Source organism: Rhinolophus sinicus, linkage group LG14 (assembly GCF_036562045.2).
Source record: "Rhinolophus sinicus isolate RSC01 linkage group LG14, ASM3656204v1, whole genome shotgun sequence".
Classification (NCBI taxonomy): domain Eukaryota; kingdom Metazoa; phylum Chordata; class Mammalia; order Chiroptera; family Rhinolophidae; genus Rhinolophus; species Rhinolophus sinicus.
This window is the reverse complement of record NC_133763.1, coordinates 42,291,809-42,306,810: the sequence shown is the minus strand read 5'-3', so window position 1 is coordinate 42,306,810 and position 15,002 is coordinate 42,291,809. Positions and strand designations below refer to the sequence as shown.

Below are 15,002 nucleotides of genomic sequence, written 5' to 3'. Positions count from 1 at the left end.
CCTAATGGGGCAGAAGAGGCCACACCAGACCTTAAACCCAAATCAAGGGTCATCCACAATAAGTGCTCCCTTTCCTGCCTACACATCCAAGAGTGTTCCTCCGTGGAGATCTCACAGCCTTTCCCGCCCAGGAAGGTGCAGGTGGGACCAGGTCCAAGCCCTCTTGTGCTCTATTGAGCTCAAACCACCTGGTGGGACCCAGGGAAGCCAGCGTCTGCCTTCTCCAGGGTCTTTCTATTCAAAAGGTAATTCATGGGCCAGCAGCATCGCAGGGGCTGGTTAGAAATGCAGAATCTCAGGCCCACTCCAGACCGACGGAATCTTTCTCTGTATTTTCAGATGATCCCCAGATGTTATTAACATTGGAGTGGGGGAAAGGCTATTGCTCTCACTGTGGGGCCGCTGGACACGAGGCCTCTGGCGCCTTCATTCCCCAGGCAGAAGCGCTGACCAGGCTCCACTAAGGATTCTGGCACCAGAGCCCTGGAGGAGTTCACTTGGTGCCAACAAATCCTGGGTCATTGCTCACCACTGACATTATCTGAGAGCCACCGCAGCCAACAGCCAGTTCTCCATCCTTCAGCGACAGTTTTACAGCAGATAATGTCTCCACAACACAGGCGGGGGAGGCAACACGCTCCCCCCACTCCTGCTATGCCTCATCCATCTTTCATGCCTCCCCTTAAAGAAGTAAAGCACCAAGGAAGTGAGTCCTTTGAAGGACCCCAGCATTCTGCTAGATTTCAAAGCATCTCCTCCTTAAGAGGAGGTCGGAGGATCTCAAATCAAACACATGTACACCCCGTCCTGCACTTGCCCTGCATCTTTCTAGATGTACGTTACCTGGCTCTGTAATTACGTCACTAAAGGAGGACCTGCTTCTGGAAGCCACGCTCCAGTCTGTTCTCTCCTCGGATGTGCCACCTGCATGGCATGGGCAAGGTCACTGCACAGCAGAAGCGTGCACGGCTGCCCTCCCTGCTGGGCTTCAGCCAGACCTCCTGGCTGACTCCAGCAAAAACCTGACCTCTGAGGGTACATGGCCAGCCAGATCCTGCTACCAAAGCTGGGAGGCCTGGCAGACAGGGACAACTGTCTATGCTGGCCTGTGGGATTCGCCAGCCCTCCCCAGGCCAGGCCTCGAACCGCATTCGCGGGTGACACTTCCCTCCCCTCCTCATCCCAGGGCGACAGTAAGTCTTTAGCGACTGTTCCACCCCAGGAACAGTCAGGGTCTTGGGCTCTGGAGTGACTGGGCAGAGCCGGCCTGCCTGGAAGACTTCAGAATTTCCTAGAAGAAATGCAGCTCTCTGTTGGGACCTCACTTCACAGGGGGTCAGCTGAACATTCCATTCTGTCCTGGAGGTGCCCCAAGGTGGCACTATGTGTCTGTGGACCCTTCAGTCCTCGCCCTCCCCTGGGAGGTGCAGCCCTGCCTATGCTACACAAGCAATTGGTGCCCCTAATGGTTGTGGTCTTGCCTGGGCTGCCAGGCTGAACACCCTCACCTCCCCCAGTCAGCAGGTCCCTGTCCCCAGGGCAGTCAGATGGAGAAAACCCAAGGCACAGGTGATGGCTGGCTGCTTGTCTAGCTACCTCATCTCCCCTCCAGCATACATCAAGAATTTTTATTAAAACTAGAGCCAGGAAGAAGGGTCGGTTGGGCCCGCTGAAGAACTGCAAGCAGCAGGGTGCCTCAGCTCAGAGCCTTTCTCTAAGTCCTCTGCCTGCAGCAGGATTTGATCAGAACAATCTGTAACGCATTAGGTATGATTTACTGCTCATCCTGCCACAACTGGAGCAAACCAAAGGGGATTCCGCAAGTCGGCAGAATGTATCTTGATGCTGACCCATTGGAGAACACGATTCCCCATAAATAGCCTCGTGTGCAGCAGCTCTGATCACCAACATGAGAAAGGGCTGGGGGCAGGGGGAGCGTCATTTTAAACTAGGAAGACTCAAGGACAAAATTAGCACATTCTGGTAAAGCCAGAGGATACCACAACAGCATCGCTGAAACCACAGGCATCAGCTCAATATGAGCTTCTTCTTTCTTCCCAAGATGTCACTGACGAACATAAGCATCCTGCACTGCAGGACGGGGCCCAGGGCTGTGCCATCAGCTTTGCAGGATGCAAAGTGCTGGTGCAAACGTGCAAGCTGAGGGACTGGGTGGGGCTGCAGTCGTGACTGGAAACTTCCATGCCCAGTGGATATGTTCAGGTGACAACACCTGAATCGACACTTAGAAATATTAAAACCCACGGGACCCTAGCTAGCAACATTCTCATTTTATATATAAGGAAATTGAGGCCCAGAGAGAGGCAGGGAATTGCCCAAAGCCACTGGGTCAGACTCTGCTGTGGAATGGGCACAGGAAGAAGACAGTTGTTGGTGGTGGAGAGCAGGGGCTTTGAAGTCAGACAGGCCTGGTTTTGAGAGCTCCCAGTTCATTCATTCATTCATTCATTCATTCACTCAGTCACTCACTTGACGTACATTTCCCAAGTGTCTCTGCTCAAATGTCCCCGCCTCAGGAATACCTTTCCGGACCATCAAATAGCAGCCCTCCCACTTGCAATCCCCACCCCCCACCCCACGTTATTTCTCTTTATAGCATGTATCACCACTGGCCCTTCTATATATCTATTTCTTTAGTACCCGGCCTTTCCACTAGAAATATAAACTCCACAAGGGGAAACACTTGGCTTATTTTGTTTGCTGCTGTGTCCCTCGTGCTGAGAAGAGAGAGAAGACAGTGCATGGCTCACATCACACAGCTGTCAGCTGTCACCACCCAGGTCTCCTCATTCCTGTGCTCGCTCCATGCTTTTAAAGGGGAGGTGGCAGCAGCGACTTGGAACAACCTCCCCTTTCTCCACCTCCCTCCCCAGTTCCCTGAAGCCTGGAGTTTCTATGCTGGTGAAAGGTCAGCTTTCAAACCAGAATGTGGAGATGTGATGTGTACCCAGCCAACGACCACAAAGCATTGCCTGGGACAAGCACCAGGACGAGAGATGCACCCAGGAGGGGCGATTTCTCTCCGGCCCTGCCTTCGCAGGCCGAGGAGACAGCCATGATCCAGGCCTCAGGAGGCCAGTGAGCTGCTGGTCCTGACCCACCACCAACCGTGCAAACTGGCACCATTGCCTTGACCTCTCTGAGCCTCAGTTTCCCTGTGTGTAAAATAGGTTGGTCTGAATAATCTTGGAGGTCCCTTTCAGCTCTGCATATATCCAGGGAGTGCCCCACATGGGTGCGAGCAAGAAGTGACGTGCTCCAGGCACTAGACTTGCAGGTTTTTCAGCCTGTCACACCAGCTTCGTGAGAGCTCACCGGGGCATTGTGGGGATGCTTTGACAGCAGCCCAGCTGTACTCAAAGTACCCACTGGTAGTTGCTGGGTGGGTTGTATAGTTGCTTTCATGAGCAGCTCGTGAGATGATAAAGTCTCATGGCACTCTGACAGGAATGCCTCAATTACTTAAAGCTCAGTGCAGAGGGGCTGAAGTGCCAGGAAAGACTCCCTGACGTCTGTCACTTTGCAACCAGGTGTAGCTGACAGCGCAGAAAAGCACACGTGAGAGAAGCAGGATAGAGCCAAACTGTGCATCTTTTTAAAAAGAGAAAAAAAGAGCCCTACTGGGAAGCAGATAGGTAAAAATACCTCCTGCCTGACGGCTGAGGATGCCACCATAACTTTTCAAGCACAGCAGTCAGTGAGTACCTCAAGGAGGTGGGGATGGCTACTCACTCGAGACCAGGGCCACGCCAGAGCCCCTCCACCCCACAGCAGCCAGAGGCCCTTCTGGAATGCTAAGCCGGCCCTCTGAGCATCTGCCTCCTGGGGTTGGAGTATCGCTCACTCAGGAAGGTTGTATCAGGTAACTCAAGGGAATCGCTGATTTTCCAAGTCAGACTCCTAGAGGAATTGAATGAGAAGCCACCATCTCCGGGAAAGCAGGCAGCCAAGGTAACTACAGACCCCACAGTGCCTTGCTTCTACGAGTCCCATGGGGTGTGCCTCGCTTTGCTACCCTTAGGTCTCGAGGCTCTGGAAAGAGTGCTACACATTCTTAAATGCAAACCTCTACGTCGTCAGAGAAGCTACCCAGGCCATACAGCCAAGGTCCAATTCTAGACTAATCTGTGGTGAGAAGGAAGCAAGGTTGGGGTCCCTTTTTCTCAGAGACCTGAACAGCCTCCGGATTCCACATGACAAGCGGTGGTGGCCCAAGCAGTTCTCCTAATTATCTCAGAGCCTCTGTGCTTCCACTGAGCCCAAAACAGGTCAAACTGTTATCAGGGACACAAATTATCTTCTAAATTATTTTTAATTGTTTTATTGAAACCTCTGGCAGTCACCTGGGGCAAACTGCTCCTGACAGGCCCTGGCCTGCATTTGGTGGCGGATCTCCTCGGGTTTTCTCGCCCAGGAGCCCAGCACCATTCTCGATCTCTCCCTCCTTCATGGTCCGTCCAAAAGTCATACAGTGCTATCAGTGTGTTCAGGTCTGTCCTCTTTCTCACCATCATGCTCTACTTCAGACCTTCTCTGGGTTAGATGCCCACAGCAGGTTCCCAACTCACTGCTTCTTCTAGGCCTTCAGAGGCAGCTTCTTGAAATACCACATTGCCCCACTTCCACTTGCTGTGACATCTGCGTCTCCTCCACTGGGCCTCCCTCCCTTTCCCAGCCCACCCGCTACTCCCCTGCATGAATCCCTCCCCGTCCTCTGCCCACTGAAGCTTCCAGTCTTCGAAGGTGCAGCTCAAGGTCCACTATCTCGCCTCCATGACACCTTCCACGATTGTCTACGTGCCAATTAACGTCCCTTTCTTTCCCCTTCTCTGTCCGCTCCTTGTAACATATACTATTCTACACTTCTACCATATGGCTTTCTAGTATAGGTACTTGTGTACACACATGATTCCTTTTCTCAGTGCCAGCGCCTGGCACACACAGGACAAAACGTGAGACTTACAGATGTTCCAGGGTCAATGCCTTCCCACCCTCCAAGAACAACCTGCTCCCCATGTTGAAGTCCCAACCACTGCCTTCGCCTTTGAAACCAAGAGGCAGGCCTAAAAAGCTAATCGATCTGACTAGAGAGATGTTTAAATCTACCAGAAGTCTGCATGCCCAGCTGGGGGACTCTAATGGAGCACAGCCCTGCAGCACATGTGGGGAAGACCCCAGGACTTAGAAGCCAGCTTTGTGTTCCTTATTCATCTGTGAAATAGGGAACAGTGCCTACCTACCAACTGCATCTGCTTACCACATGGATAGGAGGAGAAAGAACGAAAAGCTTATTGAGAAGCCAAATAAACAGAACGGTCACCTCTGACTCCATTTCACAGATTTGCCAGGTTTGGGTCGTGGTCTCCCACCCATATCTCCGTTGACACCATCTTTGCCAGTGCCTTACGCATGCTCAGTAAATGTGACACAAATCAACTGAATGAATGAATCGATGAACTCATGCATTTTGAGCTCCCCCAAATTTTCTAGAGTCTAATTTCCCAGCTTCAAATTTTTCCCATTTTCTGCCACAATATTCTGATCCCAAGAACATCTGATCCCCAAGGATGCCCCAAGCAGCAGTTTACAGCTAAGGTATTGCTCGGCCATTGTTCATTGACTTTTCACCTCTTACAAGGAGCCACTGTTCTTGCCTCACTTTCTCCACTTTGTAGACAGGATCCGTCCAAGACATAAACACCGGATGGGCCCAGCCTTGGCACAGAGCGTTCCCGGGGGCTGGTGGGACCTTTCCAAACAACTCCGGCAAAGGAGCCAGTAGAATCTTCTGCTGCCTGTCTCACCTTCCTGTTGCATTTTCCAAGTGTGTTCTCTGCAGTCGGTATTTTGTTTTCATAGCCAAGGAAGAAGGGAAGTAAGAAAAGGGGCAGATGGTCCCGAGGGGGAGGAACTGGCACTGGGAAATGCGGGTAGGACCAGGGCAAACCATTTTACCATTTCACATGGGGGGGATGCATCGCGTGGGTTATGTAGCAAGAGCAGCACCTGGCCGCCCCACGGACGCATTAACCTTGAATTTAGGTGAGGAGGGAACTTCTGAAGGCAGAGTGGGTGTGGTAATAATAACAACGACAGTAAGAGCACACAGGCGAGTCTTGAGGGTGGACTCCATCACAGCAGAGCCGCTCTGTGGAGCAGCCGTTACCTCCTTTCACCCCACTAACAACTGTATGCGGTTGGTATCACTATTATACCCATTTTACAGATGAAGAAGTAGAGGCTTAGAGGGATTAATTACCTATCTTTCATTGAACTTAAGGCCTGTTAATGCTGGTACTTTCTTGAACTTACCTGAAAGGGTCAATGGAAGGTTTTTCACCCAATGAAGTCACCACTGCCTCCTGACCACCAGCCACTTTAAGACGTCGTTAATAGTCACATCTTAAAATCGGGACAGGATGTGCAATGTGCGAAAATATGTATCTTGGGATGGACGAAATAAGGCACACAGTCAAAAAGTGGAGGCCCTGGGTCTCCACCAACCATCTGACACTAGGACCTGACTCTCCACCACGACACTGTCACAGGAAAGCCATGGGGTTTAGATCCAGGGAAACCTGGAGTTGAGTCCTGGGGCCACTCACTGCCTAGGAGTCTGTGAGAAAGCACACAGCCTCTCTTGGTTTCAGCTTCTGAACCTGAAAAGACGGGATGAGCCTCCGACCTCCTGGGGCTGTCATGAGGATAAAATGAGATAACACGGGGGGCACAGCACAAGCCCATGAGAACATGGGAGAAATGGGCTCAACCAGGAACAGGGGCGCCTCCACCCCCTGTCCCACAATGTCCCAGAACTGATGTGAAACATGCACGTGGGACCCGAGGGTGTGGGTGGGGGCTGGCAGGGGAGGCAGGTGCTTGGTTACAACCGATTTCCCTCTTCCCACTTGGGCTGAAGGAGAATGGAGCCCAGAGAATCCTGTGAACTAGAGATACTGCTGAAATGTGGGATTTTAAAAGTTCTCTTTGGGTGGGGGATTTTAAAAATTCTGTATTTTCCCCTCCCTCTTGCCATCCTTCCTCTCCTTTACTTCCATCAACGAATATTTACTGAACACTAACTATGGACCAGGCCCTGTTCTCATACAGCAGTGAACAGAGCAAACAGAGTCTTTGCCCTGTAAGACTTCTAGTGCAAAGGGACAAATAAAAATCAGACAAATATATAATTCATAGTGTATAAATAGGCATATACTATATTTATAATGTAGCTAAAGAAATCAAATAAATAAATTATAAAGAGTAGGAGGGAGGGATGTAGTGAGGGATATAAAGAGTCGTGAGGCAGGGATGTTACAATATATAGGGAGATCGGGAAAGCAACTCTCAATAAGACCTACTAGGGTGAGAGAATGAGCCATGTTGCTATCCCGGGAAAGCACTTGGGGCAGAGCAAACAGGACGTGCAAAGGCCCTGAGGCAGGACCAGCATGCTTGGTGAGTATAAGAACCAGAAAAACGGGCACCATGCCTAGAGCATCCTGAGCAAGGGAAGAGTAGCAGGTACTGAGACAGGAGTACAGCTAGAACCCCAAGCAGGCAGCACTCCTGGGCCACAGAAAGGACTTTTGCTTTCCTGTCAAGGCTAACAGGAAGTTATCAGCAGTTTTCAATCGGGGAGTGATACGACCCAACTGTTTTAAAAGGGATGACTCTAGTACAACTGAAGAAACAGGGAGAGAAGGTAAGAGATGATGGTTACCTGGGCCGGACAGTTAGATGAGGATTAGGTTTTAAACAAGAGGGAGATAGAAGACCCCAGGCTGCTGAAGGACACACAAGGGCCCAGACGGGTAGAAGATCCATGAGACTGTCTCAGTTTGGAATATGAATGGTTTTTAAAAATCAGATGTGAAAATAAAAAGTCCAGGAGCAACAAGTGAAGGCCTCACTCCCTTTTTCCCTCATCATGGGAGGCCCATGGTGGTGACAGATGGGTCCTCACAGTATCTGCCTAAATCCTCTGACCTGGATTTTCTTAAAGCCTCTATTCTCTCTTGTCTCAGAGGGAACCAAGGGTGTCCAATTACCTGAGCCACCCACAAGACTGCTGAAGAGCACTTGAAGGAATAGTGATCAGAAACCCTTAATTAAAGTCCCAACATGATGTCTCTTTCCTGAGAACCAGAAATATTTGTGTCTCATCAGCCTCAGTACAGCTTTGTGGAGGGGTGGGAAGAAAAGCACTCCTGTCAGGAACAGGTTGCAGGGAGCAAGCTTTTTTGAAGACCTACTATGCTTACATATATTATTCACACCCCCAATAACTTGGGATGAAATGTAATTCTCATTTTGCAAACAAAGAAGCCTGGGCTAAGGGAAGTTAACGATCAGGTACAAGATTACCCAGCCATGAAGTGGAAGAATGGGGATTCCAACCATGGTCTCCCCAACTCTGCAGCCCATGTTCTTTCCGATATACTAGTGCTTTCCAATGTTTTGCATGCGATGACACACAGAGAAGAGCATACTGGAATGGCATACTGGGGTACATGGAGGGGGCTGTACCATCCTAGGCGACTCCAGGCGACTCCAAGGGATGGAGGCATCATCGTTTGTGGTCCACAAGCTGCCCATCTGTGGCACTGGTTAGGACGTTTTCCAACATGCTGTGCTGCATTGCAAAGCGGTACACCTGCGTCTCATTCACCAAGTCAACACGAGGGTGAGTCCATCTACCATCGTTTCTCCCTAAGGTCAGGAGCCGCCTCACTTGGCCAGGTTCTTTCCCAAAGCCAACAATATAAAGCAATTTGGGGAACTGGTCAAGGAGATTCCTTCCATCTGTTCAAAAGGAGTCCCCAAATTACCAGCAGGCAGGTTGCCTCAGCGATGTGCCAGGACCGTGGACAGTGCCCACCGGGCCATTCTGGGAGCCAGGGCGGGGTTGCCCAGCGCAGGAGCTTGGCTTTCCTCCCTTTAGAACGCCCCCACCCCCCAAACACAAGGCCCACGTCCTCACTGCCCATGTACTCACCTGGCAGCACCTGATGAAGCCACGCCCCCAGGTGACTGTCCACACCTCTTGAAAGGTAGCTCTTATCAAAGAGCACTCCCCACCTGGCGTGGGATTTAAAACCACAGGAACCCAGGGGTCTAATAAGTAAAGAGAAAATGCAACCAGCAGGAATTTGGGGTGTGGGCCAATGAATTCTATTTGCAACCGAAAGATTGGGTGGCAAATTAGTGGTGCACAGAATCCAGCAGAAATTCTAATTAAACCAGTAATTTGAAATGATGGATTACAGCGAGAGGCCACTTGTCATCTTCAAATGAGCCATGAGTAGGTTCAGGAAGGCAGAGTGGCAGCGCAGTGGGACAAATGCAGCTGATGAGATGACGCCAGGGCCTGGGAGTGGGGCCGTTATTTCCTCTGGCCCTACCCTTACCCCACTCTCACGCTGCAAAAAGCCAGAGCAAACAGGGCTTTAAGTTTCACCCCCCAAGTTGGGCACTCGGGCTGCCCAAGGCTCACCTGATCCAGATTTATTCTCTAACGAAATATACCTGGTTCTGAATATGAGAATAATGTCATGCAGTAATCCATCTTGCACCTGAGCTTATTATGTTTTCACATGGAAGTTTTCTGTACACAGTGAATATCTAATTATACATATATTAGATACCTGGATTTATCCATAGATGAACAATGTTTTAATTCTTAAAATTATTCGTGGCAGGAGTGGGTGTGGGGGAATTATCAAAGGACTGCCATTTGTCTCCACAAAATGGCTACCTATGGAGCAACGGTTTCTGGGACGACCTCTGTGTATCCTCTGGGGGTGAGGGGCGTACTGATGCTTCCATGCCCATTATCTGCCCTCACTTACAGGAACTTCCCACCAAGATCAGGATGGTTTGGAGGTGCCAGGCAGGCTAGGACAGTAAGGGCCTGTTCCTCCATGGTGGTGATTTCTCAGTGAGGATAGAGATGGAGAAGCAAGAGGAAGCAGATGCCAAGTTTCCCAGAATAGCCAAGGACGCAAGTGGCAGAGCCCCAAAGGTGAGGAGAGTGGCTCTCCAGGGGATAAGACCAGGTAGCAAGCAGTGTCCCTCTCAGCAGCTCATGCCAGCAGCTGCTGTAAATAATCCCGGAGTGTTAGCAGTTTTGCTCTGGGGTCGCATCAGAAACTGCTGGAAAGTCCCTGGCACATACTCTCCAGCAGAGAAACCTGACACACGAGAGCTCCCACCAGCGACTGGCCATCCTGATCGTACAGGTGCAAAAATCCTCAGGGCAACATCCAGTCTGCTGCTCTGACTTCCCTCACTGCTCCCAGCCCCGACCCCTGACTTGGACAAACTGGAAGGGAATGAGGTCAGCGGAGACAGAGGTCAGGAAGAGAAAGGCGGACAGGACCATAAAGCACCAAGATGGAGCCTGGGATCTTCTGGATTCCAACCTACTTGGAACAATGAACTACGTTCCCCAAACCGGAAGTGTAGGTATGTTCATTCTCTATCAATGTCCCATTGGGGGAGCCTCAGTTCCCCCTTTCTCAGGGCACTAGCTTAAAGAACTGGATCCACATGTTTAGACAACTTCATTTGAGTAAATGCCTACGTGGTCAGCAAACATTTATAAAAAAAACTTATTATAGAGACGTAACACACAGTGGTTAAGAGCAGGAAGTTTGCAATCTGACAGACCTGAGTTCAAATTCTCAGGTTACCACTCCCTCCTTGGGTGACCTTGAGCAAATTATTTAACCTCTCTGAACCTCAAATTCCACATCTGTGAACTGCAGAGAGTAGTATCTGTCTCCTGGGATTATAGTGAAAATTAAAGAGACGGTGTATGAATAAAGCACTTAGTACAGTGCAGAAGCCTCAGTAAAAAGCTGGATGTTAGCACTACATGCCAAGCACGGCGTGAGCTGCTAGAATCCAGAACTATACCCACCCCTCCTCCAAGCTCACAAAGTAGGCATTTCCCCACAGATAACTGTCCCACCTGAGTTCAGGAGCTTGTATTTACACAGGTTTACCCGTGGTTCTGTGCTTTTCACCTTTGGAAGCCTGGGACACCAGCAAAGGGAAGCTAGCGTCAAAGGACTCTGCAGGGGCTGAGTGACAGTTTTGGCTTTTCCCCACCATCCCTAGTGCTCCTAATATGTGTCTGTGAGGATTCTTGAGGCCCAGTCTGGGAGCGAGAGATAACTCAGACCGGGTTCTAGAATGAAAGCCCCAGTGCATCTTCCCTTTAAACTATTCTGCTGCTTATCTTAGCAGCTTTAAAGGGATTAATGATGAATTGCCCTGCTGCAGCAATCCTGAACAGGAGAGGAGTCTGAGGGAAGGGAAGATGCACAGGCAGAAGGGGCCTGCTTCTCAGGAATCCTCTCCTCTCTGTCTCTAGCATCCTTGGAATTTGCCAGATCCAACAGAAAGGGAATGATTTCCAGGGTGCATGTGCCACATACACACACATGCACGCATTTCCAGGAGCAGATTGGAGTCCCCTGGGTCAGCATGGCTTTTCTTCCTGCACCTTCTTCTTCCACTCTTGAGGCACAGACATCATCTTAGTTCAGCACCAAGTCTAGATACATAGCAGAGGAGGAAGCAAGGAACCCACGACCTTCAGGGAAGGCAAGGAACACCTGTCCTCTCCTGGAAAGGCCAGCTTCATCTCTCCTGGACAGTTGTCTTGCAGCTTCCAACTCCAATATGGATAGTACAGATGGGGAGGGCAATAGCAAGACGTGATCAAAGGGCAGGGACCCCTGAAGCCCACCCAGCAAGTGCTGTAACTTGGGACCAGGCCACAGTCATGAACAAGCCTAAGGAGTCAAGGTCTGTGCTGGAGTCTTGCTCTGGAGCTATCCCAGATAGCCAAGGGCACTCAGCAGAGCCAGCAGCAGCGAGCCCTGCCCCCACCCTCTACCTTCAGCCCTGCTCTTCCTCGGTCTTCCCCATTCAGGGTCTCCTGGGGAGAACTGAGGGTTGGAAGCAGGGCAGTTTGAAGCTGAGGTACGGGTCCTTCTCAACCACATGTGAAGCCCTGCCACTTTCTTTCGTCTCCACACTCCCTCTCACACCAAGGCGCAAGGACAGGGAGAGAAAGAAGCATCTCTGGATAAGGCCCCTAAAGAAAGAGGTGGGAACTCACATGTAATACGCGTTTGCTATGTGTCCACACTGGGCTCAAAATAAGCCTGCGGCAAAGGCACCATAGGCATCCCTGTTTTTCAACTGAGGCAACCAAGGCTCCAAAGGTAAAGTGACTTGCCCAAGGTCACCCCACACTGGCTCACGGCAGAGTATTGGGCCATTCTGACCACAATCACAGAGCCTCGCTGGCAGGCTCTCCTCCAATCCCTCCCCCCAACCTGGCCCTGCTCACCTTCCTGGGGGTCAGAGCTCTAGGACCCTTGCCCAGGAGACAGGCAGCCTGAGCTCCGCTTAGCTCACTCGGAGGACTTGCCCACCTCTGGTCAGTGGCCCCCAAACACTGGGATCTCCAGCCATTCCCACTCACAAGTCCGGGTACCAAACCTCATTCCACTCACAAGCAGCTGACACAACTCACTGTGTGACTCCAGCCAAACAAACTCACTCCAGTCAGAGCTGGTGGGCACCATTTGCCTCCCGCACTGACTCATCCTCCAGGCGGAGCTGTAGGGATTCGCTGAAACTCACCACCTACTTAGCCACAGATGCTCCATTCGAGAAAAAGCCAGCAGAGGAGCTGGAGCCTCCAATTTCCCCGTGGATGGGCCACAGCCAAGGACAATCAGATGTGACCTCAAAGTCGTTCCTGCCCAGATGATGGGTCCACCTCACAGACCACGGGATAATGTAAGCACAACATAAGACACAAGAAGCCCCCCACTGTTAACCTCGACACCCTGAGACCTTGTTCTCCAGGCATCAGTCAGGGTGTCCAGCATGGCCTAACAGGATCTAACTAAACTTTTGGGGTTTTTTTTTTTTGAGCCATTACTGGATCTTAGTTTCTGGAAGTTCCTGTTAACAAGGGCATTGCCCTCAAAAGAATCTCCCAACCCAACCCCCACCTGCCTGCCTTCACAGCTGAATTGCCCCCAAAGGTAGCTCTGGTTAGAAATTCCATCATCCAAAGGGCCCATTAAAAAATTTCTCAAAGAAGGAAAGACGGATGAAATCAAATTCATTTTAAAAAGACAAACTCTTCTTAACAGCAACTGAGTCCTGTACGGTGAGTGGCCTCAGGATTTCTGAACACTTGGAGCCCTGACAGGGCTGTGTGGGCTTTAAAACGAAACACCAGGCTTCCTTCCACCGCGGCTGCGCCCCTGGAGTCCTGCAAGCATCGCCTGAGAGCACCGTGCGCACAGGTATAAACGTGGCTGAGGCCTGTCTCTCGAGACGGCGCCCCCTCTAGACCTGCACCCCACGAACGTCACCCATCTCTGACATGCGCTTTCCTGGAGGGTGCACGGGCTCCCCGTTAGCTCCGAATTCAGCGAGGACCAGACCCAGGGCTGGGAATTAAATATTCATCTCGGGCGTGGGCACTCTGCTTCTCCTGCCAATGTTACTGTCAAGGTCACAGGCCTGAAGCCGAGCGGCTGGGGCTGGGGTCTCCAAGCGGCGCAGGAGCCGACCGGCAGGAACTGCGCCCTGGGCGCGCAGCTCCAGGCGGCGAGACCAGCCGGGCCTCCTCTCCGGTCGTCCTCGGGCGCTGGCCTCTACAGCTCTGCCCCATTACCTTCGGAGTTCTTGGGCCCATCTGAGCCCCGGAAGCTGGAGCCGGGTGTCCAACACGTGAGCACCACGCTAGGCACCCCCGATGCGCCGGAGGAGCCAACCCCCCCACCTCCGGGCTCCGTCACCAGGCAACGGAGGCTGGAGCGGCGTGAGGAGCCCCAGCTCTTGCAGGGCCGGGCGGATACCCGGGCAGCGCCGCCTCGCACCCGGGTTCTTAGGCCTTCCTGGCTGGGGCGGGGCTGGAACAGCTAAAGTTGCGGTGGCTGACCTGGTAAAGCCGGGCGGGGCGCGACCGGCGGCGACTCACCTGTCCCGAGTGTACCGTCGCGCGGACCCGGCCGGAGCACTCCTGCTGAACAGCTGCGGTCCCCGGCGGGTCGCGGGCGCACAGCCCCTCCCACTGGCAGCCCGAGTCTGGCGACGACGGGCACCGGTCGGGGCTGGGAGGGGACCGGAGCCGCGCGCCCGTGCACGAGACTCTGCTCGCTCCTCGCTCCCGCCCTCGCCGCGGGTCGTGGCTCAGCTCTCGCCCGCGGTGCGCTCAGCCCTCTGGGGAGCGGCCCGGGGACCCAGGCCCCGCAGCGGAGGGAGCGCGTGGGGCTGAGGGAGCCGGAGCCGAGTGGCGCCCTCCCTGCTCCCTGGTCCCTCCAGCTCTGCGGAGCGGAACGGAGCTGGGCGGAGCGCAGCGCGCACTGTTCCCTCGCTTTCCGAAAGGCCACCCTGGCGGCGGGGCGCCGTGACGCAGGCTTGACTCACGCGCGGGCCCGCGTCAATGCGAGGCTCTGGGGCTGCGAGTGAGGCTATGATTGCCGACGCAGGCGGAGAGGGTGGGCAGGGAAAGGGAGAGGGGCTACTCTGGGAGCAGCCTCTTGAATCCTATGGCCAAGGGATCCAGACCCTGGAGAGGCGTCACCAGGGCTTCTGCCTCAGAGAGTAATGGGGTCCCCATGACCAAGGCCCTCGTGAGCCCTGGGCCTTGTTTTTTCATCTTTTCAGGCCCATCTCTTTCTGCCCCCCTTCATGAATGCAGTCCCATCCAAAGTGGTTGTTTCCCCTACCCTAGCCACTTGCACCTCCATGCTTTTGTTCCCTCTGTTCTCCTCTCTTGGAATTCTTTTGCCGCTCCACCACCCTTCCATCCTACCTTCCTGCAAGACCATTCCCTGTGCAGTCCATCTCTTCAGTACATCACTCGTCTATTGCGGTCCTACTGTATGCATGGGCTGCAGGGAATGAGACTATGGAACCTCTGGGAGAGGCCGAGTGGG

At 52.6% G+C, this 15,002-nt stretch overlaps 1 protein-coding gene across 2 annotated transcripts in view; it reads right to left on the bottom strand.

Annotated features, from left to right (window-relative positions):
* Nucleotides 1-14,459, bottom strand: part of SLC6A17 (solute carrier family 6 member 17) — a 46,256-nt gene extending 31,797 nt beyond the window's left edge. Inside the window, exon 1 of one of the 2 annotated variants that reach the window (XM_019730477.2) lies at nt 14,042-14,459. The gene's annotated coding sequence lies outside the window, so the exon portion shown is untranslated. Of the gene's footprint in view, nt 1-843; nt 866-14,041 lie in introns of those variants that run through there. The other variant, XM_074319325.1, reaches the window with a different exon arrangement.
* Between the last annotated feature and the right edge of the window lie 543 nt (nt 14,460-15,002).